This window comes from Elephas maximus, chromosome 21 (assembly GCF_024166365.1).
Source record: "Elephas maximus indicus isolate mEleMax1 chromosome 21, mEleMax1 primary haplotype, whole genome shotgun sequence".
NCBI classification, from domain to species: domain Eukaryota; kingdom Metazoa; phylum Chordata; class Mammalia; order Proboscidea; family Elephantidae; genus Elephas; species Elephas maximus.
The window spans coordinates 68,542,727-68,565,322 of record NC_064839.1 but is presented as its reverse complement, the minus strand read 5'-3'; the positions used below and the strand labels follow the sequence as shown (position 1 = coordinate 68,565,322).

At 39.4% G+C, this 22,596-nt stretch overlaps 1 protein-coding gene and 1 pseudogene across 1 annotated transcript in view; both read right to left on the bottom strand.

Annotated features, from left to right (window-relative positions):
- Positions 1-22,596, bottom strand: part of GALNTL6 (polypeptide N-acetylgalactosaminyltransferase like 6) — a 1,356,076-nt gene that overhangs the window by 668,097 nt on the left and 665,383 nt on the right. The gene's annotated exons all lie outside the window — the stretch shown is intronic.
- LOC126064760 (transcription factor BTF3 homolog 4-like) lies at positions 9,023-9,495 on the bottom strand (annotated as a pseudogene).

Genomic DNA, 22,596 nt, shown 5'->3' with positions numbered 1-22,596 from the left:
TATTTCACTCAGCATAATGCCCTCCAGATTCATCCACATTGTGAGATGCTTCACAGGATTCATCACTGTTCTTTATTGTTGTTTAGTATTCCATTGTGGACATGTACCACAGCTTGTTTATCCATTCATCGGTTGATGGGTACCTATGTTGTTTTCTTCTTTTTACTATTGTGAACAATGCTGCCATGAACCCGGATGTGCATATAGCCATTCATGTGACGGCTTTTATTTCTCTAGGATATATTCCTAGGAGTGGGATCTCTGGACCATATGGTATTCCTTTTTCTAGCTTTTAAAGGAAATCCCATATCATTTTCCAAAATGGTTGTACCATTTTGCATTCTCTGGTGATTATATTTAAAAAGGGGAGAGGAGAAGGGAAGAATGCCATGCTTTCTGTCATTTGTCTACACATATGCCAAATGGCACTTGAATCTGTCAGATGGAAAACAAAGTAGAATGTTTAATGAGGGTCCTGGGGCATAGACCAAGGTCAATAGCCAGTGAAAGAGGCAGGTGCTACACAATGCCATGGACATGTCTGTGTGATTTAGTATGATCGATACATACTGTGCAGAGATTGAACCCTTTTCAGACTTTAAGTTTCAGTAGTTGGAAAAGCATGGTGAGGCTAGTATAAATGAGAAGAGATGTGTATTTCTTCTTATAAAGCACAGTTCCTAGAATAGAGGGAGGTAAGGATTGCTAACAGAGAATGAAAATAGATTTTATCTGGGGACACAGTATAGCTTATCATTTTTATTTTTGTCTTTTGACTTGCCTTTGAATACCTTTTGGGGTGAGAGGGATGTCTTTCTATAAACAGTTTCTACCACTTCCCATTATCTTGTACCCACTGACCCTCACAAACACACAGTTTCCCATAATAGTGTGAAATGACTGGGAGAATTGAGTTATCACTCTTGCCCAGGGCCAAAGAAGTGCTGACCCTACTCTATTCCACGCGTTTCAGAACTCGACTTGCTCTTTTCGTCCGGTTTTAAACATCATGCTTCAATGGCAAACAAATCAACCCAAACCTGTCGCCATCAAGTTCGGTCTGACTTATGACAACCTCACGTGCGTTAGGCTGAAATCTTAAGGAAATAGATCACTAGGACTTTGTTCCGCAGAGCCCCTGGGTGAATTCTAACCATCAACCTTTCAAATAGCAGTTGAGTGTAAAGTGTTTGTGCCACCCAGGGACCTTTAATGGCCTTACAGATCCTTAAAAACACTAAGGAGAAACTTTATGATGCCCTTATATGAAATTCAAGTGTAGGTGATAGAAGTCATGCTAATGGGCACCTGTTGGAGCCCTGGTGGTGCAGTGGTTAAGCATTCATCTGCTAACCAAAAGGTCAGCAGTTCGAATCTACCAGTTGCTCCTTGGAAACCCCGTGGGGCAGTTCTACTCTGTCCTGTAAGGTCTCTAGAGCTGGAAAAGACTCAACGGCAATGGGTTTGATTTTAGGTACGGAGAGCGTGAGGAGCCCTTGTGACTCAGTGGCTAAGCACTGAGCTGCTAACCGAAAGGTTGATGATTCAAAACTACAAGCCCTCCATGGGAGAAAGATGTGCTTCCGTAAAGATTCACAGCCATGGAAACCCTCTGGGGCAGCTATACTCTGTCCTATAGGGTTGCTATGAGCCAGAATCGACTCGATGACAATGAGTATGGAGGGTGTATACTGACTGGAAAGAGGTACAAAGGAAATATCTGAGTTGATGGTACTCTTCTATATCTTGATTTGAGTGGTGGTGACTTGAGTGTGAACCATGTAAAATGTCATACAGCTGTACAAATAAGACAAAGTGAAGTTTACTGTATGTAGATTATACCCAAATAAAAGACTGAAAAATAAAAGAAGTTAAATGGGGAAAAGACAGTCTTTTTAACAAATGGTGCTGGCATAACTGGATATCCATCTGCAAAAAAAAATGAAACAAGGCCCATACCTCACTCCATGCACAAAAACTAACCCAAAATAGATCAAAGACCTGAACATAAAATCTGAAACGATAAAGATCATGTAAGAAAAAAAAAATAGGGACAATATTAGGAGCCCTAAACATGGCATAAACAGTATACAGAACATTATAAAGAATGCAGAAGAAAAACTAGATAACTGGGAGTTCCTAAAAATCAAACACCTATGCTCATGCAAAGACTTCACCAAAAGAGTAAAAAGACTACCTACAGACTGGGAAAAAGTTTTTAGCTATGACATTTCTGATCAGCGCCTGGTCTCTAAAATCTACATGATACTGCAAAAACTCAACTGCAAAAAGACAAATAACCCAATTAAAAAATGGGCAAAAGTTATGAATAGACACTTCACTAAAGAAGACATTCAGGTAGCTAACAGATACATGAGGAAATGTTCACGATCATTAGCCATTAGAGAAATGCAGATCAAAACTACAATGAGGTTTCATCTCACTCTAACAAGGCTGGCATTAATCCAAAAAACACAAAATAATAAATGTTGGAGAGGCTGTGGAGAGATTGGAACACTTATTCACTGCTGGTGGGAATGTGAAATGGTACAACCACTTTGGAAATCAATTTGGCGCTTCCTTAAAAAGCTAGAAATAGAACTACCAAACGATCCAGCAATCCCACTCCTTGGAATATATCCTAGGGATATAAGAGCCTTTACACGAACAGACATATGCACACCTATCTTTATTGCAGCAATAGTTTAAACTGAGAAATAGTTTAAACTGAGAAGAAAACATTCTTTTGTGGTCATGAGAGGGGGAGGGAGGGAGGACTACTTTAGGTGAAGGGAAAGACAGCACACAATACAGGGAGGTCAGGACAATTGGACTAAACCAAAAGCAAAGAAGTTTCCTGAATGAACTGAATGCTTCGAAGGCCAGCGTAGCAGGGGCAGGGGTCTGGGGACCATGGTTTCAGGGGACATCTAAGTCAATTGGCATAATAAAATCTATTAAGAAAACATTCTGCATCTCGCTTTGAAGAGTGGTGTCTGGGGTCTTAAACGCTAGTAAGCAACCTTCTAAGATGCATCAATTGGTATCAACCTACCTGGATCAAAGGAGAATGAAGAACACCAAGAACACAAGGTGATTACGAGCCCAAGAGACAGAAAGAGTCACATGAACCAGCAACTACATCATCCTGAGACAAGAAGAGCTAGATGGTGCCCGGCTACAACCCAATGACTGTCCTGACAGGGAACACAACAGAGAACCCCTGAGGGAGCAGGTGAGCAATGGGATGCAGACCCCAAATTCTCATAAAACCAGACTTAATGGTCTGACTGAGACTGGAAGGACTCCAGTGGTCATGGCCCCTAGACCTTCTGTTGACCCAGGACAAGAACCATTCCCAAAGCCAACTCTTCAGACATGGATTGGACTGGACAATGGGGTGGAGAGAGATGCTGGTGAGGAGTGAGCTTCTTGGATCAGGTGGACACTTGAGACTATGATGGCATCTCCTGCCTGGAGGGGAGATGAGAGGGCGGAGGGGGTTAGAAGCTGGCAAAATCGACACAAAAAGAGAGAGCGGAGGGAGAGAGCAGGCTGTCTCATTAGGGGGAGAGTAATTGGGAGTGTATAGCAAGGTGTATATGGTTTTTTGTGTGAGAGACTGACTTGATTTGTAAACTTTCACTTAAAGCACAATAAAAATTATTTAAAGAAAAGAAATACAAAGAGGCGAGGAGTAGAGTAGCACGATAGGACAACTAGAATACAAATTGATCAGATAATACACACACACACACACACAAATGAATACCAGTGGGGTAAAAAAAAAAAAAAAAAAAGGATCCTGGGAAAATAAACTGATTATTAGTGAAACATGATATTGGCTTTTCAAATACATTAAAAAAAAAAAAAAAGGAGGAGAGAATAAGCTTGTTCCTTATGGCTGTTGGAACAGAAGTAAAATCAGTGGTGGAAGCCAGAAGAAAAGGATTTCACATCATTAAGGAATTATAAAATGATTAGCTTCATGAAACTAATAGCTGTCTGTGGATAAAGTGGTTTTTCCCTTTAACAATAGTTTTCAACATTTTTTTTTCTCTATTAATCTTCAGCTCCATTTGTTCAGGTGAAAGCTACATAGAATAAAAATTTGTTAAAATTTGGGAGTTGCTGTAATTGAAGCAGAGTCTAGAACGTTGTCTGCTTCCCCAACCCCAAATGACCCTGAAAGGCACTGAAAAGCAAAGATGTGCAAATGTTTACTATAATGTAATGGGGGAATTTTTTAACGGGGGAATTTGAGCATCTGATTAGTCCTTGAACTAGATGGTTTTAAAAATCTATTTTATCTCATATTCTTTGAGCCTAACAGTTGAGGATTAAAGGGTATTGAGTGTGCCAAAAGCATCTGACGATGGCTCAGCGCGCCTTTTTTCCCTGTGTGTTCATATTTCATACAGTCTTAAAAGATGCTGCGTCCTTCTAATTCATAATGCCTACCTTGAACAGGATGGCTGAATTGCCATTACGCTTATAATTTTGGACCTACTAGTGACTGTAGAGACATTACAGAAAGCCATTGTCATGTACCATTCTGGATAACTAAACACACGGTAAAAGAATAAAATTCACATACGGGAGGGAGACTGGCCAGCGCACCGTTCCTTTAATCCATTTAATACTTTAGTGCTGAGGCGCTGAACTCAAGACTTTCTTTCACAAACGGAAAGGAGACCTTCAATTTCACACGTGAAAGGATGGAAGGCTAATCCTCAAGCCAAATGTCAAGTTTAGATGAGAACTTTGGTGCAACTACAATTTACTTTTACAGAGAATTCTTCAATCTCCCAAAACATGTTTAAAAAGGCTCATGCTACTTCTACTGTATTTAAAGGAGAATGAACAGGATATTTGCAGCTATATCTTCAGAAGCGTTTCTGTCTCGGTTAGAAAAAAGCCACTAGTTATTTTTTTATTATTGTTGTAAAAATACAGGTAACGCATTTGCCAATTGAACATTTTTCATGTGAACAATTCCATAAAACCAACTAAATCAATCATGTTGTGCAACCATCAATATCTATTGCCAAATTTTCCATCTTCATAAATAAAAACTCAATGGTACCTAAACAATGATTTTCTCCTTTCCCAGTCCCTTGCACACCTGGTTACCACTATTCAACTATAATCATAATTTGCCTATTCTAGCTAGGTATTTCATATTAATGAAAGCACACAATGTTTGTCCTTGTATAACTGACTTATTTAACTCAGCAAAATGTCTTCAAGGTTCATCCATGTTGTGGTGTGTATCAAGACTTCATTATTTTTTAAAGCAGAGTAATATCTCATTGTATGTATTGTGCCACATTTTGCTCATCCATTTATTTGGTGATGGACATTTGGGTTATTTCCACCTTTTGATTATTGTGAATAGTGCTGTAATGAATGTTGGTGCACATGTGTCTGATTGTGCCACTGAAGAAAGCCACTAGTTATATCGAATTAGTGTCATTTCTGATTGGAATGTTTCATAAATGATGGCTGAATTCATTAGTCATTGGTATAATGAGACTGTAGAAATCTGTTTCAGGTGGATTTTAGTAGCATTATTTGAGGAATATAGGAACTTGCGGAATAGAGTGTAATTTAAAAAAAGAACAAAACATTCACTAATATAATGGCAGGATTTAATTTTCTTACAAAACATTTACCTAAACTTCAAATCATAAGCAAAAATGAAAAAAAGAAAAGGCAGGTAGTGAAATGCAACAATTTCTTTTGTAACTATATATAATATATACATATTTTTTAGCATATTCTGGTGGTACCATGGTGTTCCATCCTTCTGCTTAAAGGTATTTTGTTAAACCTGTTTTGTAGTAGGATAATAAGATTATGTTAACAAACAAACCCATTTCTGTCGAGTTGATTCTGACTCATAGCAACCCTGCAGGACAGAGTAGAATTGCGCCATAGGGTTTCCAAGGAGTGGCTGGTGGATTTGAAGTACCAACTTTTTGGTTAGCAGCCGAGCTCTTAACCACTGCACCACCAGGCTTAGAGTAGTTTAATATTAATGATGTGAATTGGAGTCACAAAGGTCTAACTTTATTATTTCTCCCTGTTTCATCTAAAGAAATTCCTCCCAATTTTATTTAAAGATATTAGTTTTCAACATTAACTAAAGCTTCAAGACACTGTTTGCTAATGACATACAGAGTGTATGCTGACATCCATATATTACAAAATGTAAAAGTGCAAACTAATAAATTTACTTACATCTGCAGTTCTGATCCTTATGAGAATTCAAATTACAGTTGAAATTATTTATTTATTTTTTGAAATTCAGGGAAAAAAATTTGGAATTTTGATTCTTCCTCAGGCCATTCTTTAGTAAGTCACATCGTACATCTATCATTTCACTTTAGTCAAGGGCTTTCTCTCGCTCTCTGCCATCTTCAAAATCTAGAATAGCTTTCTGTATCAGATCCATGAGATGAATTACCTTCTCATTGGTTCAGTGCCTACTTCTAAAAACCAGCTTCATTAAATGATAATTTGCAGAGTTAACTTGCTTTAATATTTTTCTTCCTCTTATTTCACAGACTCATTTTTTTCTTCAAGCAAATCATATTGTTCTAAGAAAATCTATTAAATAAAAATCTTACGCCTATCATGAGTTTTTTTTTTATATCTTGTCTATGTTAGAAAAGGTTTAATGCCATTAAGTGATTGGTGAGGGTTTATGTAAAAAGCAAATGGTGATATCCGTCAAACACATGTGTGGTATTTATAAGTAATGCATTATTTAATGCTATGTTTTTTTAAGAGGCAAAATTCACGTCAGATATATTTTATATTGCACCTAATTTTTTTTTTCATTTTATGCTATTTTTAAATTTTTACAAATGAGCATTTCTTTTTTAAACTAAGATAAAAACTTACCCATTAGCGTAGGTCATAGCATTCCTGACCAGAAGAATTTGGTCAAATGAGTCTAGTGTAAAGACTGTGTGTGGTAACAGTAAAACCCTGGAATATATCCAATGAGTCAAACCACTTGATCTGAGGGAAAATAATGTATTTCTACAAATTCTGGAATGTATTTTATTTTTCATTTGCTGGTGACAGTGTTCTTTGGGAGAAATTGCCTTAAATTCTATGTCTTTGTTACTATCCCTATTTCTGTAATTCAGTTTTCCAAATTAAAATGAGTACAGCACCTGTAGAATCTGTATCACAGAGAACACATTGTGAGGAGAAAGGGAGTTTTGTCAAAAATATGCAAACACATTTTGAAATAAGGGAAAACAACATGCACATCTTCTCAGATCAATGGGACAAATACCCCACTAAGTGATTCAGCGCCATTAGCCTCTGCTGCCCTTCTGAGGACTGAATTGTAGTGTATGTAGGTAGAGATGCTATTTTGTTAGAGGCTCTGCAATAATGACAATAAACGTCATAGTATTTTATTTTATTTCTATTTTTTTATTTTAATGTTCCACAACGTAAAGGAGAGTTTGTAAGCTACTTAAGTGAAAGTTGCCAGTCCCCTAATGCTATTTTTCTTTTCATATTTTTCCATATACATTCAAACCAAAAAAACCAAATCTGTTGCTGTCAAGTCGATTCCAAATCATAGCGACCCTATACTTCACATATACTAATTTGAACATTGTGCAACTAATACACCCACCCATTTTTTAATGAACTCTTATTGTTACTTATAGCTATTCAGGAAGATTGTTACTACCTAAAATGTAAAACTATAGAAGAGGTTTTATATTACAAAAAAACCAAACTCATTGCCATCCAGTCGATTCTGACTCATAGTGACCCTATAAGACAGAATAAAACTGCCCCATACAGTTTCCAAGGAGTGCCTGGTGAATGCAAACTGCCGACCTTTTGGTTAGCAGCCATAGCTCTTAACCACTATGCCACCAGGGTTTCCATATTATAAAAAGTAATTTTTTTAATTATTGAAAAGTATTAATAATTTTGATTCCAATAGCTTATAGTAAAATAAATAATCACATCATAAAGAATGTATGTTTAAGTAATATACCATAGGCCATTTATCTGAAGAATTTCCTCAATTTCTTTAACAAGTCTTTGCCAAATCGTGACAACAAGCAGCTATTCCAAGGTAAGTGGATTCTATGCTCCACTTTCTTGATGAAAATGTTTACTATCCTCTTTTCAAAATGGCCTGGTTTTATTGGTAGGCACTATAGCATGTTTTGCTCATGAAGCAAGCGTAATAAGCACAGCACATTACCTCTTTCAAGAGTGTTTGTCTGTCATGACGACATCCCTCCCTTCCAGGCGAAATAAACAGTGGGGTCACAGTGTAAATTCAAAGTTACAGAGAAGTCCGGACAGGCTTCAACCGTAACTGTGAAAGTATACTGTCCAAATTCATTCTTGGAGTTTAACCCAAGGAAATATTTCTCTTAAAATAGGCTTGTCACCCCTGCTCATTATCAAAGCATCTGAAAGTTTTATAAAGTATACTTTAGATTCCATGATAGTTTTTCTAATATTGTTTAGCATCAGTTATGTGTCTGACACATAATTGTGTTCCTTTCTTCCTTCCTTCCTGTCTCCCTCCTTCCTTCTTTTTTTTCTCTCTCTTTCTCCCTTCCTTCCTATGATTATATATATAAAGTAAAGATTTGTTTTATTTCTACTCTGGAAAGGAGAAGGATAAATAGAACTATTTTCCAATCTGCTCTGTACTGTGTACACACACACATGCATAAAGACAAGTACACACACTAAAAACTCCCAACAAAAAACCCAAGAATCAAAAACTAAAAACACCCTCAAACTGCACCAATGCACATTTTAACCAAAAGATTAGATCCTGGGAGGAAGTGCAAAATGCAAAATCAAATGACTAAAAAATGCTGAACAGCGTTATTAATATACAAAATATTTACATTACTGAACTAGTAACAGGTGATGTTCTCTGTGTCTGTAAAACTTTGGAAACACACAGCTGATTTTTAAAAATCTGGTCCATGCCAGCTTCTAAAAACCAGAAAAGATTTTAGTTAGCTTCATTCTTCGACGCCTCATTAAAATTTTCTATGACATCTAGATCAACGTCATCCTCATCAATGTCTTCTGGTTTCGGTGTTTTGCTATCCAACCCTTGCTTTGGAAACTGTTTGGCTAACTTCCTAAGACGTGCTAAGCTGTCAGCACTAAGTTGACTTAATATTCCAGGAAGCATTTCTGTTATTGGCTTGGCTTCTGCGTGGCCTGTAATTACAAAGGTGTTAGCAGAGAGGAAAGCTTGAACCTTGGAATTGTTGAAATGAGTAACTGTCCCATCATCTTTATGATGTTCACCTCTTCAATACCAGCTTTATTATTCCCAGCCAATTTTTTAAGAGAACACTGAAGCTTTTTGTCATCAAATGTAACTGTTCTATGTACCACCTTCTTCCTTCTGTGAGCTGTACCCTTGCTTCCTATCTGGACCTGAGCCTGAAGCTTAGCTAACTTTTATTGATTCATGCTGTTGGTAAATCTGAAGAAGGGAAGGTCCTCCAGCCTGTAATTTCATATTTTATGAAGGTAAAACAGGAATTATTTGAGAATCTCTGATCCAAACTATAGAATGAGAATGACATATAAATATCAAGTCAGTTAATTTATGCATAATTATACACAAAAGGTTGTACATGTAACACAATATACTGGTGCACAAATTATTTTAGCTAACAGGATATGAAGTAAGATATTTAGATACAAATTCTACTTCTTCCTTACTTAGAAGCTGCCTAAGGGATGTTGTTATACTGGTTTAATAGGACTTTCTCTTCCTTTGTCACCTGGGTTCTACTGATTCTCCTTTGGGGGCTCCACCCTGTTCTCTTTTCAGCCTACTTGCACTGGGGTTGTCTCCATTATTTGGAGCTCTGCCATTATTTGTAGAAGAAAACCCAGTCTTTATAACAGCTATCAGTCTATGTTCAGCATAAGGCTGGAACCTACATTAGCTATGTTGTTAAGAACTTTCATTCCATACTTTGTGAATTGCGGTGAGCTTGTTATGGAAGTTACCTTTTTTTTTCTTTCCATTCTGTTTGCAAGGACCTTGGCATGGATTGAACTGCGTCCCCACAAAATATCTGTCGACTTAGCTGGGCCATGATTCTCAGTATTGTGTGATCGTCCACCATTTTATGTGATTGCCCACTATTTTAGGTGATTTTCCTATATGTTGTAAATCCTATCTCTATGATGTAATAAGATGGATTAGCGCCAGTTATATTGATGAGGTGTCTTAAGCCAATCTCTTTGGAGATATAAAAGAGAGAAGTGAGCAGAGAGACATGGGGACCTCATACCACCAAGTAAACAGCAGAGTGCATCCTTTGGACCCAAGGTTCCTGCACCAAGATGCTCCCAGACCAAGGGAAGATTGACGATAAGGACTTTTTTCCGGAGCCGACAAAGGAAGAAAGCCTTTCCCTGGAGCTGACACTCTGAATTTGGACTTGTAGTCTACTAGACTGTGAGAGAATAAATTTCTCTTTATTAAAGGCATCCACTTGTGGTATTTCTTTTATAGCAGCACTAGATGACCAAGACAAACCTGAAGTCTGCTCTGTGTCTCTCTTGTTCAGATGCCTCTTTGTTTTCTGTCTCTATAGTTTGTGCGTTCTAATGAAGGGGTGGGACATTTAAATTTGGATGTTTTTATGCTAGGGATATCCTTTAATGACTGGATCCACTCTGAAGTCAGCCTCTTATGTGGCTGCCTTTATATTCCTTGTGTGTCATTGTAAACATCCTTGGAAGGAGCATTACAGGGCTTTACTGTTTTAGCCTTTTAACATTTTGTTAGGGACTAAAGTTTCATCAATGTTATTTCGTATAAATCTTTAAAACATAATCTGTGATATTGCTGTTGATTCTCACTCATAGTGTCCGTATTGCACAGAATATAACTACTTCATAGGGTTTTCAAAGCTATGACCTTTAGGAAGCAGATCACTAGGCCTGTCTTCCAAGGCACCTCTGGGTGGGTTTGAACCACCAACCTTTCGGCTGTAGTCAAGCACTTAATCATTTGCATCACCCTCGTTTAATAGTTAAGCAAATGTCTATATCTCAGTAGAGTTTTGTCATATTTCTCATAAAGCAACAAAGCTACCACGTGCTACATGCTGATATGCTGATACAGAGATGAGTAGACATGGTCTTCTCTCAGGGAATATTCTTCTAGTGCAGTATGACAAGTTCGAGGGTATTGGGGCAGGTCAAGGAAAAGATAGGACCATAATGAGACAGTAGTGCATGATGTTTTTATTGGGCACCATTTGGTCAGAGTTACATGAGAGGGGGAGTTCTCCCAGCAGAAGACCTTACAGAGAAAGAGCAGAAGGGAACCACCAGAAGGAGAAGAGGGCAAAGGAACTCCTGGAGCACAGAGAGAAATCTGAGAGGAGGCTTTCTTATCCAGGTAATGTCGCTCAGCAGCAAGGTGGGGAGTCTCTAGGTCAGAGAACTCCAAAGGGCAGCAGTGGTTTATGGCCTCTTGTAGTACACAGTTTCTCTTAGCTATGGTTAGCAGATGTTGGAGACAGTTTTGAGGGGTATGCAAAGCAGACAGGCACTAAATGGCCAAGAATATGTTTACTGGAGCTATAATTAAAGCGAATGGATATTTAAGAATTTGAGTTTTGTACCAGTGGGTATTGAGGTAAAGGTCCTAGCCTGCTGTGAAGAAGTCAACAACAGAAGGGCCATTTTAACTAATACATAGGAGCTATGTTTAACCCATTTATAAAACACGCCATCCCCTAATCTTTCTATTCTATTTTAATGTTGTAAAGAAGACAAAATATGGATCCCTGGTGGCGCAGTGATTAAGAGCTTGGTTTCTAACCTCAAGGTTGATGGTTTGAATCCACCAGCTGCTAACTGAGAGAAAGATGTGGTGGTCTGCTCCTGTAAAGATTACAGCCCTGGAAACTCTGTGGGGCAGTTCTACTGTGTCCTCTAGGGTCGCCGTGAGTCAGAATTGACTTGATGGCACACAACAACAACAAGACTGGAAGAAAATATTCTTTATTCTCCATTGTTTTTTTAAAAAATTAACACAAGCCAGTACATGATAAACATAAAAATTGGTGAGAGGACAGCAATAGAAAGAATGCATTTGAGATCATTTAATTTTTTAAAAATTAGGCTAACAACATACATTCCATAGCTATAAAAGAGTCAAAAATCTATTACCTATGCCTTTGGAATAATAACAAAGGATGGATTTATAAGCATGACTATTATTTTATGCATGTCTAGGGGCAAAAATTCAGAAACCGTGGGAGACAATATAGCTCTGTTATTCAGAGATTAAATGTCAAGAGCAGAAATTTGTTCCTCATTATTATCTCAACAAAATTTTATTACTAATCCTTCATGGAGAACTATCTAAAAATGTTTATTGGTTTTAACATCCTCAAGAATTTTAAAAGAACATTACTTATGAAGAGCTATCTGGAAGTTCATTGGTTATATACTATATGTAATTAAAAAAAAAACTTTTAAACTTTTCTCTAAATTTTTTTATATTTATAAATACCTTTTTTTTGTTGTTATTCTATTCCCCTTATATTTCTCCCATAGCCATTATCACTTTTATATAATATTTCTACGAAGGACATAATTTCATTTATGTGATCAAATATTTAGCACATTCTAGTACACAAAATAATTTTTAAACCCATGCCCATGTAGATAGCTATCAATTGTTGAGTACCTATGTGCCAGGATTCCTCAGGTGGCTCAAATGATTAAGTGTTTGACTACTAACTGAGAAGTTGGAAGTTCTAACCCATCCAGAGGCACCACAGAGGAAAGTCTGACCATCCATCTGCTTCTGAAAGGTAACAGCCTTGAAAACTCTATGGAGCACCGTTCTACACTGCAACACATGGAGTACCATGAGCCGGAATTGACTGGACAGCAACTGGTTTAGTATGTTTTTGCTATGTTCTGATGACTTTTTATTGAGTATGCATTTAATTTTACATAATCTTCGTAACAAAGTTCTTTTGTAAGAACTATCATTACTCTCATTTTGCAAATGAGGATGCTAACTTAGAGGGGATAAGCAATTTCCTCAGTGTTAACATGGAGTCAGAGCCATCCTATGACCAAACAAGTATAGAGAAATGCTGCCATTTTAAAAACCAACAAAATGCCATTAAAATATATCCTGTTACTACATGGACCTATATACACTAAAGAGTGATTACGTTCTCATCACAAATAATTACATGTGGTATGTTAAGTATATTATATAATCGGTCTATGCATTGGCTATATTATGTATTAGTGAAAGCCAAGGAAGCCAGCAGCTGCTTAGCCATTATCAAACAAAATTTTTTTTTTTTTTTTTTTAGCACTGGTTTAATTAACAGCTGCTCAGAACAAACAGAACCTGCCCCCTCCTGTCCATTGTCCTCAAAGCCCTGTGTAGCTCAAGCCGGTCAAACAGTTTATTAGCCTACACACCCAAGAAAAAAAAAATGGAATTTTTCTTACTGTGTCTGCATGCCATCGTAACCTATGTAGTCCATAATATTTGTATGTACTTTCTTGTGAGAGACGGTATAAAAGGTTCCTCCTCCTTTTGTTCGGAGAGCTTGATTTGAGGTCTACATCTCCTTGCTTCTTGCTTGTGCTCTTGCAATAAACACTCTTCCCCCCTCCTCACTTTGGTGTGTCTTTATTGATCAGAAGCTGCACTGAGCAAGATCTGCTTTGGGTAACAAATTCTGGCACCCCAGATGGGACAAGCACTGCCTGACTCCTGAGATCGTCTCCAGCCAACAGGAACTGACAGCTTCTCACACATGCACACCGATAATCTTCCTCAAGGGGAGATTTGTTTTGGCCCTCGAGGCTGAAGCTGACCTTATACCCCTTGGTGGTGGATTATGTGAGGAGGAGAGAGAACCACGTCAGGTGCACTGGGAGGAGGAAAAAAAAACTCCCTTGGAGAGTACAGAAATAAGTCCTATTGTCCAAAAAGGGGATAGACCATAGATCTGGTAATGCTTAGCCAGTGAAGGCTGGGTCAAACACTGTCATTTTGAACAGGCGTCTGTGACTCCAGGTTCGGTATAGAAATAAGCCCTATTTAGATAGACTGTAGATTCTGGTAATGCTTAGTTAGTGAAGGTCAGGTTAAATATTTTCATTTTAAATAGACATTCTGTAGTTTTAGTTTTTGGAACCATGAGAAGTAATTTGAGCATTCCAGAATGTAGTCCTCTAGGGCATACTGTAAAGAATTGGTCTTATTTTGGATATGACTTAATAGAAAAGTATAAAATATATATATTTTTTAACACTGGCTGGCCTCAGAATGGATCTTTTCATCATAACACCATACTGTAGATTTGTTCTGTACTAAAATTTTTTTTTTTTTTTAAAGAAAGAAAGTGAAATGAGAAAATGTATGTTGAAGATTTTATGTCATGGAAAAATAAGAATTTGAAGAAACAATGTAAAATCATGGTTCAAACTGAGTTTAAAACTCCTGTTTTGTCTAGTCCTTCAGATGAGGACCCAGTTTTAACTAGTGGTCATAAAACAAACCAGTGCCATAGAGTCGATTCCGACTCACAGTGACCCTATAGGACAGAGTAGAAGTGCCCCATAGAGTTTCCAAAGAGCGCCTGATGGATTTGAACTGCCGGCCCTTTGGTCAGCAGCAGTAGCTCTTAACCACTGTGCCACCAGTGGTCATAGACCTCCCCATTATCCTGTAAACACTTTGTTAACCCCTGAGGCTCTAGTGCTAAGATGCTTTCCCTGGTGCATACTTGGAGCAATGCCCTATTTGGTCCAGGGGCCCCAGAACCCTCAACAGGGCTATACCCATTAAGGCAACCCCCTACACTAGGGGGAGGAAGTCAGATACTGCCCCCGAGCCATTTTTTTACAGTTGGCGTCAAGAGCGAGATTCTTTGCAATGGCTCCAGACTGAAGAAAGCATGGGACTTTGTAAGTGAGAGAAAGAAGGGGCTTGGGAAATGAAACTTTTGATTCTTAGATGGTTACTTTGCTGTTATTACCAGTAATGGCTGAAAAGAAGGTTCTGCTGCAGCGGAGGCGAGAGAAGCCCTACTTAGAGTGGCCTGGGGCAAAAACCAGGCTAGATAAGCAGGATGATTGACAGAAGGCCAGGGTCTTCTGGTTCTACCCAGCCAGAGGCCCAAGGCCATATGCATGTGAGTGGGAAGATAGTCAAGTGGAGAAGATCAAACTGGAATGTTTTAAAAGGGTTATATGTTTAGGATTATGCATTTATCTGAATGTACTATGGCTATTGAATGTTTCCCCTACCTTGTGTTATAAGGCAGACCTAAATGTGTGGTAGAAATGAATTTTGGGTATTATAGATCACAGAGAGTGTGTAACTTGGCCTTCAGCCAGTACTTGACTGGATATGCTAAAAGGGGAACTAGGATTTGTCTGGAAGAAACACGCTTTTTGTTTCAAGCCAGTTGCCCTGTGTATAAAATGTGTATAGAGTAGGTTAAAAGCCTGAGCCTCATCCAGATTTGCATTTGAAAAGACACTCAGAACCACCCAGAACTGCGCAACAACCCAGAGCTGCTGAGTGAAGTGAAGATTTGCCTTTGAAGCAAGGATCTGCAGAAAAACAAGGTGATTGTTTTGCTTTTTGAATTTAGAGCTAGCAGTTTGCTGTTGGATGGATCCAGGCAGGAAGTCAGCATCCATCAGAGAGTCCCTTTCCAGGACTGGAAGTCAAAGGGAACCAGTGAGTAAACAGCTTGTTCTGCTGTTTTGTGGTGACCACCTGGGTCTATTAATGAGTGGAAGTAGGGGAAGTGAAGTAATGAAGAGATGGGCTGAGCTTGGACATGTTTCATTGGAATCAAGCGTGTGGTGTAAACAAGAAGGACATTGCAAGAAAGAATACCATAAGAGACAGAGGGCCTCTAAGGAAACAAAACAGGTTATGAAACAACAAGGGGAAGAGTCAGACTGAGGGGAACCAGGGGCCACTCTTATTCCAGTTTTCCCTGATGAGCCCCTGGTTAAAGTAAAGTTCGGGGGAGAAATGACTGACTTTCTACTGGACACTGAAGCCAACTATTTGGTTATGAACAATCTGAAAGGACCCTTATCAAAGAAATCAATACCTGTGGTGGGAGTTATGGGAAGAAAGGTTACTAAGAATTTTATCCAACCCATGGAGTATTTGCATTACCTGCTTCCATAAAAAGTGATAATGAATCTCACTTTGTAGCTGATATAATCCAAAAGGTTGCACAATTCCTGAACATCAAATGGAGACTACATGCAGCCTGGAGGCCACAATCCAGTGGAGAGGTTGAAAGAACAAATCAGACTATTAAAAAACACATAGCAAAGATATGTCAAGAAGCAAAATTACCATGGATACAGGCTGTCCCTACAGCCTTGCTTAGCGTTGTTGGCTCCCAAAAGCAAGCTCAAATTAAACTCTTTTGACCTAGTCTATGGTTATGGGAAACTCCTCCTGAAAAAACACAGGCTTGCAAATGGTGACCATTTAATTGTATTCAGTGAAAAAACTGTACAAGAATGTTTGTGCTCTTTGTCTGCTGTCCTTTATTCTCTCTACAGAGATGCCCTTGCCAGACAAGATCACCGTCCTGAGGTGACAGTCCACCCTCTTCTACTTGGAGATTGGGTCCTGCTGTGTGCCTGGAAAGATGAGCCTCTCCAGCTCAAGTGGGAAGGACTGTTTGAGGTGCTTCTCATCACCCAAACCGCAGTCAAGCTAAAAAAGAGTCAAACCTTGGATTTGCCACACCCGGTGAAAGCAATTCCAAGACCTGAAGTATCTGTTTAAGAGACTCTGGATTTTTAACCTGTAGAATTTAACCATTTTTTTTCCTTCCTGTTCATATTTCACCTGTTTAAGATACAAGGCCTCTTTAAGCTAGGCCATGTTTCATGCTCCTAACCCTCTCCCTCACATGGTCTTGGCTAGTAACGCTTTTGTCAAATTAACACAATCACTAGCAAGTGTGACCAACATGACTAAATGTTGGATTTGTTAATACATCAGAAGGCTACTTGGCTTCATGTTCCTAACCAATATAGGTCAAATACCTTTGACTGGCTCACTTCCTGGTTACTATAATTGGCTAAAGCATTTGTTTATTATTTTTATTATCTTTAACTGTAATAGGAATTTTTTGTCTGTTGTTCTATACAATACAATCTCCTACATGGAGAAGCCATTGCCCAATTTAGAAGATGCTCTCCACAACCCAGGTAACATGGCTTTTCAACACATCCCCAAAGAGAAGGAGTGATTGATAGCCAATGCAACCAGGAGCTGCTTAGCCATTACCAGACACAAACCTTAAGTGATAGCACTGGGTGTGGTTCAATTAGCAGTTGCTCAGACCAAGGGGAACATGCCCCCTCCTGTTCATTGTCGTCAAAGTTTACTAGCTTTCATGCCAAAGAAAAAAATGCAATTTGTCTTAGTGTGTTTTCATGCCATGATAACCTAGGTAGTCCGTAATATTTGCATGTACTATCTTGTGAGAGATGGTATAAAAGGTTCTGCCTCCTTTGTTTGGGGAGCTTGATTTGAGGTATACACCTCTGTGCTCCTTGCCTTCACACTTGAAATAAACACCCTTCCTTCTCACCTCGGTGTGTTTTTATTGACGAGAAGCCACACCAAACAGGACCTGCTTTAAGTAACACCAGTATCAGCTACTTCTTCCAATCTGAAAACTATTTCATAAACTTTAGCTTGCCAAGTTCACTATTTTCCTCTACTGAGTTATTTGGATCTACTATACATGGCACAGAAAACCCTGGTGGCATAGTGGTTAAGTGCTACGGCTGCTAACCAAAGGGTTGGCAGTTCAGATCCGCCAGGCGCTCCTTGGAAACTCTAATGGGCAGTTCTACTCTGTCCTATAGGGTCGCTGTGAGCCGGAATCGACTTGACGGCACTGGGTTATACACGGCACCTTCAGAGTCAGTATCACATTGAGGCTCATTGAGAATGTCCCCAGGAAGAGTGTACAGCTGGTTCAATCTCTACCAAATCTGCTTTGTCACGTATTGCTCCCTAGATATGTGGTTACGTTCACACTAAATCACTTATAAAGCACATTGTCCCTCAGCTTCGCACTGTGCACACTGCTGCGTGATGCCCTGTATCGTGATGGGATTAAAAGTGAAGCAGGAAGTTGTTGCCTCTGCTCCATTTTTTATGGAATTGCAGCGGATGCATCCTGGAACTACACCACGATAGATCATTCTTTGTCAGCTCTGACCCAGAGTACAGGTTGAATCTTCCTGTCAACATGGGTGTAAATGGTCTTCTTCTTACAATATTTATGCCACTTAATTTTTTTTTTTTTCTGGAAAAAAATCTCACTCATCACGAACAGCTTGGACAGAAAAAAAGAAAAAAACGCAATAGAAAAAGTACATGAGTTCCTTCCTATCATCTAGTAAAACAGCCTGCTTTTGAATAACTTATTGTAAAGAAGTAAAGAGTTTCATAAAAATAAGCATATAAATGGTATAATATCTAAAATTTATGCTTTAGTCAAGATCATATTAAAATCCACATCTCTCTGCTTTTGACTCCAAATTGTAAACTTCTTTACGGAAGAGCCTTTTCTTCTTTATTTTATCAACTGTCTGGAATCCAGTAGGGATACACAATAAATGTCTTCTCAAATTCTCCAATTGTTCAGCAGTTAGTGACGATACAAACAGAAAACAAAAGCCAGAAGCAAAAAAAAAAAAAAAAAAAACATAAAAAACTCAACACATAAACTCCGAGTCAAGAAACAGATGTCTCAGTCTGAAGTACACAGCTAGACAAGAACTCACCCTTAGCCACACTTTAGGGCTCCATGTGGTGGCGTAGTGGTTAAGTGCTATGGCTGCTAACCAAAGGGTCAGCAGTTCAAATCCGCCAGGCACTCCTTGGAAACCCTATGGGGCAGTTCTACCCTGTCCTATAGGGTTGCTATGAGTCGGAATCGACTCAACGGCACTGGGTTTGGTTTTTTTCTGTTTTGTATAAGAAGGAGCGAGAGAGAGACACACAAAACCCACCCCACATCCTTTGTAGTGTGCAGCATAAGGATGTCTGTTATACAATGTAAATAGTTCTCATTTCTGAATGCAGTTTTAGTTATACTATTAATTATTTTCTGTTGACTTCATAAAGCCTCAATAGTCACTTCAGGAATTGTATATACATCAACTTAAATTTGTGGAGATTCCCATTATTGGATAATAGTCAACATCCCAAGTGTCTCGAATTACAAAAAGCTTGTTAAATGTTGCAAAGACACTACAAGATAGGCGATCTCTTTAAAAGAAAAAAAAAATCCCAAATATTCAATATGTGATTAACTAAAATAACCATATTTAACTGAAGAGTTCCTGGGTGGCAGGCACTCTGTTCATTACTTCACATACATTATCACACTTCATCCTCACAAGAAAACCATGAGATGAGTATGATTATCATCATATTAGACAACCAGCAAGATTCAGGGCCTGGACTGGGGCCCAGGGAGAACTGATTACAAACTCTGGTCCTTAATCAACAGGGTATCACATCAAATATTAGGGTTATTTTCCTGAGTAAGTTCATGAAATTCACCTGTCTTTGAAGTACAAGTTGAACCACAAACTTATTATGTAAGACAAATACACATGTATACACATACATATAGCACCCCCCGCCCCAAACACACTGTTACCACTACACCAACAAAAAGAAAATCTTCAAGGCAGAGACGGGCAATTGACTTTTGGTGTTGTTGTTAGTTGCCATTGAGTTGATAAAACACATATCAAACAACCAAAGTTTTCTATTTCTTGATGATCAATCTTGTAGAAAACTGCTACTTGTCTTTTTATTTTAGTAGCATTTTCAGCCATTAAATTGGATGCTATTATGAAAAGAAATCACGCTGCATCAAAAAGGTGATGATTCCAGACAGTGCTGTCGGGAATTAGAAATTATCATTCTGTGCACATCCTAATGTTGATATAATCCTCCTCCTTTATGACATAGATTTATTACTTCAACTCTTGTACTACAGTATAATAAAAACATTCAGCAATTATTATATTAGATGTTGTATCAGTCAGCTATTGCCATAATAATGCTGAATAACAAATACTCTAAAGTGCAGTGGCTTACAACAGCAAGCATTTGTTCTAATGGTCACAGATTTTTAGGTGGACCGAAGATGGATGATCTAGGCTGCATTTCACAATTTACTTTGCCTCAGGCAGTGGGTTGCCTGGGCTTGATTCCAAGCTGTAGGCTGGGTTCAGATCTACCCCATAAGTATGTATTTGGGTGCCCAAGCCAACGGGGCAGGGACAACCTGGGTGGGGGCACATATTTCTCATTGCAAATAACCAGGGCACAGACACAAAGCCAAATAGTACTAGTCCGCTGTAGGTTTATATTATATATCTGCTAACAGTCCATCAGACAAAGCAAGTCACATGACCAAGCCCACATTAACGAGGGAGAAAAGTACATTCTTTCCACAGTGAGGGAGGAAGAGAAAGAAGTGAATATTGCTGAACAATAATATAAACAATCATAAAATAAGCTTCACACAGAATTCTTGATAATAACCCTTAGACTGAAAAAAAAGTGAAGCTTTATTATTTCTCATTCTTAAATAAAAAAAAAGAGCCAAATAAATGAATTCGATCATCTATTCCAATTCAGCATGGTAGAAACTTTGCTGTGTGGTCATATCTAATGGTGTCTGTTTGTCTCTAGCTGATAGATTAAGACAATTGTATACCGTGCAAAATGAGTAAAGAGGCATTAGTGAAACTGCTATGTCTGAAAGTAGTGGAGGTATTCAAAAGTGGAAATTAAAATTAAACAGGCTCAAAAACTTGAAGTGATTTATCATTCCAAATCTCAGACTGCACCAGGGCAGCAATGAGAACCTTGTTCTTCATGGATCAAATCCGTGGACATGGTTTAATTATTGCTACAGCATTACACACAAAAAGAAAAGTAACTGCTAAAAACAACCACACCACACTAGTAAGTTTACATTCTATGTTTACTCCCAAAGGATGGAAAAACCACTTATTGAAAGACAGGGACAACTGTCATGTGCCAAACAAACAAACTCAATAGCTAATCCTACGGACATCAATATAGCATGGTTGCACTGTGTGAATGGAACTCAAATGTCTTTGACAGTGTCAGAGTCTATAATATCTAGAATATTCCTCTTCCCAATAATACATACTTCCTGTATTCTTCCCCATACACAACATTATTGTGACACCAGCATCAGTGCACGATCACTCCCTGAAGACACCATTTTAGCAGCAGAGATTAGTGGAGAATTACAAACTGCCAGTTGTCACCCGTGGACACTGTGTAAGATGGTGCTTGTATGTCATTTACATTGCATCAGGCATTAGTTATTTTACTCCCAACTTTCTTCCCTATTTCTGTCTTTTCCCATGAAGTTTTAAATTCCCCATTCCCATATTCTTCTCTCATGAAGATTTCAAGGACCTTGATCCTAGTTATTGGGAAAACATCATCGTATTTAAAAATAATAATGAGGGGGCGGAGCCAAGATGGCGGACTAGGCAGACGCTACCTCGGATCCCTCTTACAACAAAGACACGGAAAAACAAGTGAATCGATCACATACATAACAATCTACGAACCCTGAACAACAAACACAGATTTAGAGACGGAGAACGAACTAATACGGGGAAGCAGCGATTGTTTCCAGAGCCTGGAGCCAGCGCACCAGTCAGGTACAGCACAAGCACAGAGAGCTGCTCCACCCCCATGAACTAACCCCGGGAGTGGGACCAGCCAGTTCCACGGGCGGCGTGGGACACAGCCAGTAGGAGAAGTCCCCGGGAGGCAGTGACTGGTCTCGGAGCAGGAAGAGCAGTGTCCCAGCCGGGCAACCGTCCCGCTGGGATTTGGACAGGACGCAGGTACGGCATAAACACGGAGAACTGCCCCACCCCCCTGAACTAACCCCGGGAAGGGGCCCAGCCGGGTCGCGCGCGCGGCGTGGGACGCAGCCTGTAGGAGAAGTCCCCAGGAGGCAGCGACTGGTATTGGAGCGGGGAGATCAGCATCCCAGCTGGGACACTCGGTCACGGCACAAGCACGGGGAGCTGCTCCACCCATCTGAACTAACCCCGGGAGGAGGCCCAACTGGTTCTCCGGGGCGGCACGGTCACGCGGCTGGAGGGACGAGAAGTCCCCGGGAGGCAGCGACTGATTTTGGAGTCGAGAGTGCACCGTCCCAGTAGGGGAGCCTTGACGCTGGGCGTGCGGCTGGAAGCGGAGGATCTGACCATGACTCCAGCGGGCCAGACCCCCCAAGGGCAATCTCCACACAACCAGCACACGTAGGCGACGCGCCCGTGGGAATCTCAGATATAATAGTCATTCCAAGCAAGACAAGCAACTCTGGCTATATTCTGAGGTGCTACTCTCCTATCTCTCTGTTCCCTCCCCCACCCTCCCCAGGCGGCTTCATTAACATCCGAATAGCCTGAGCCAGA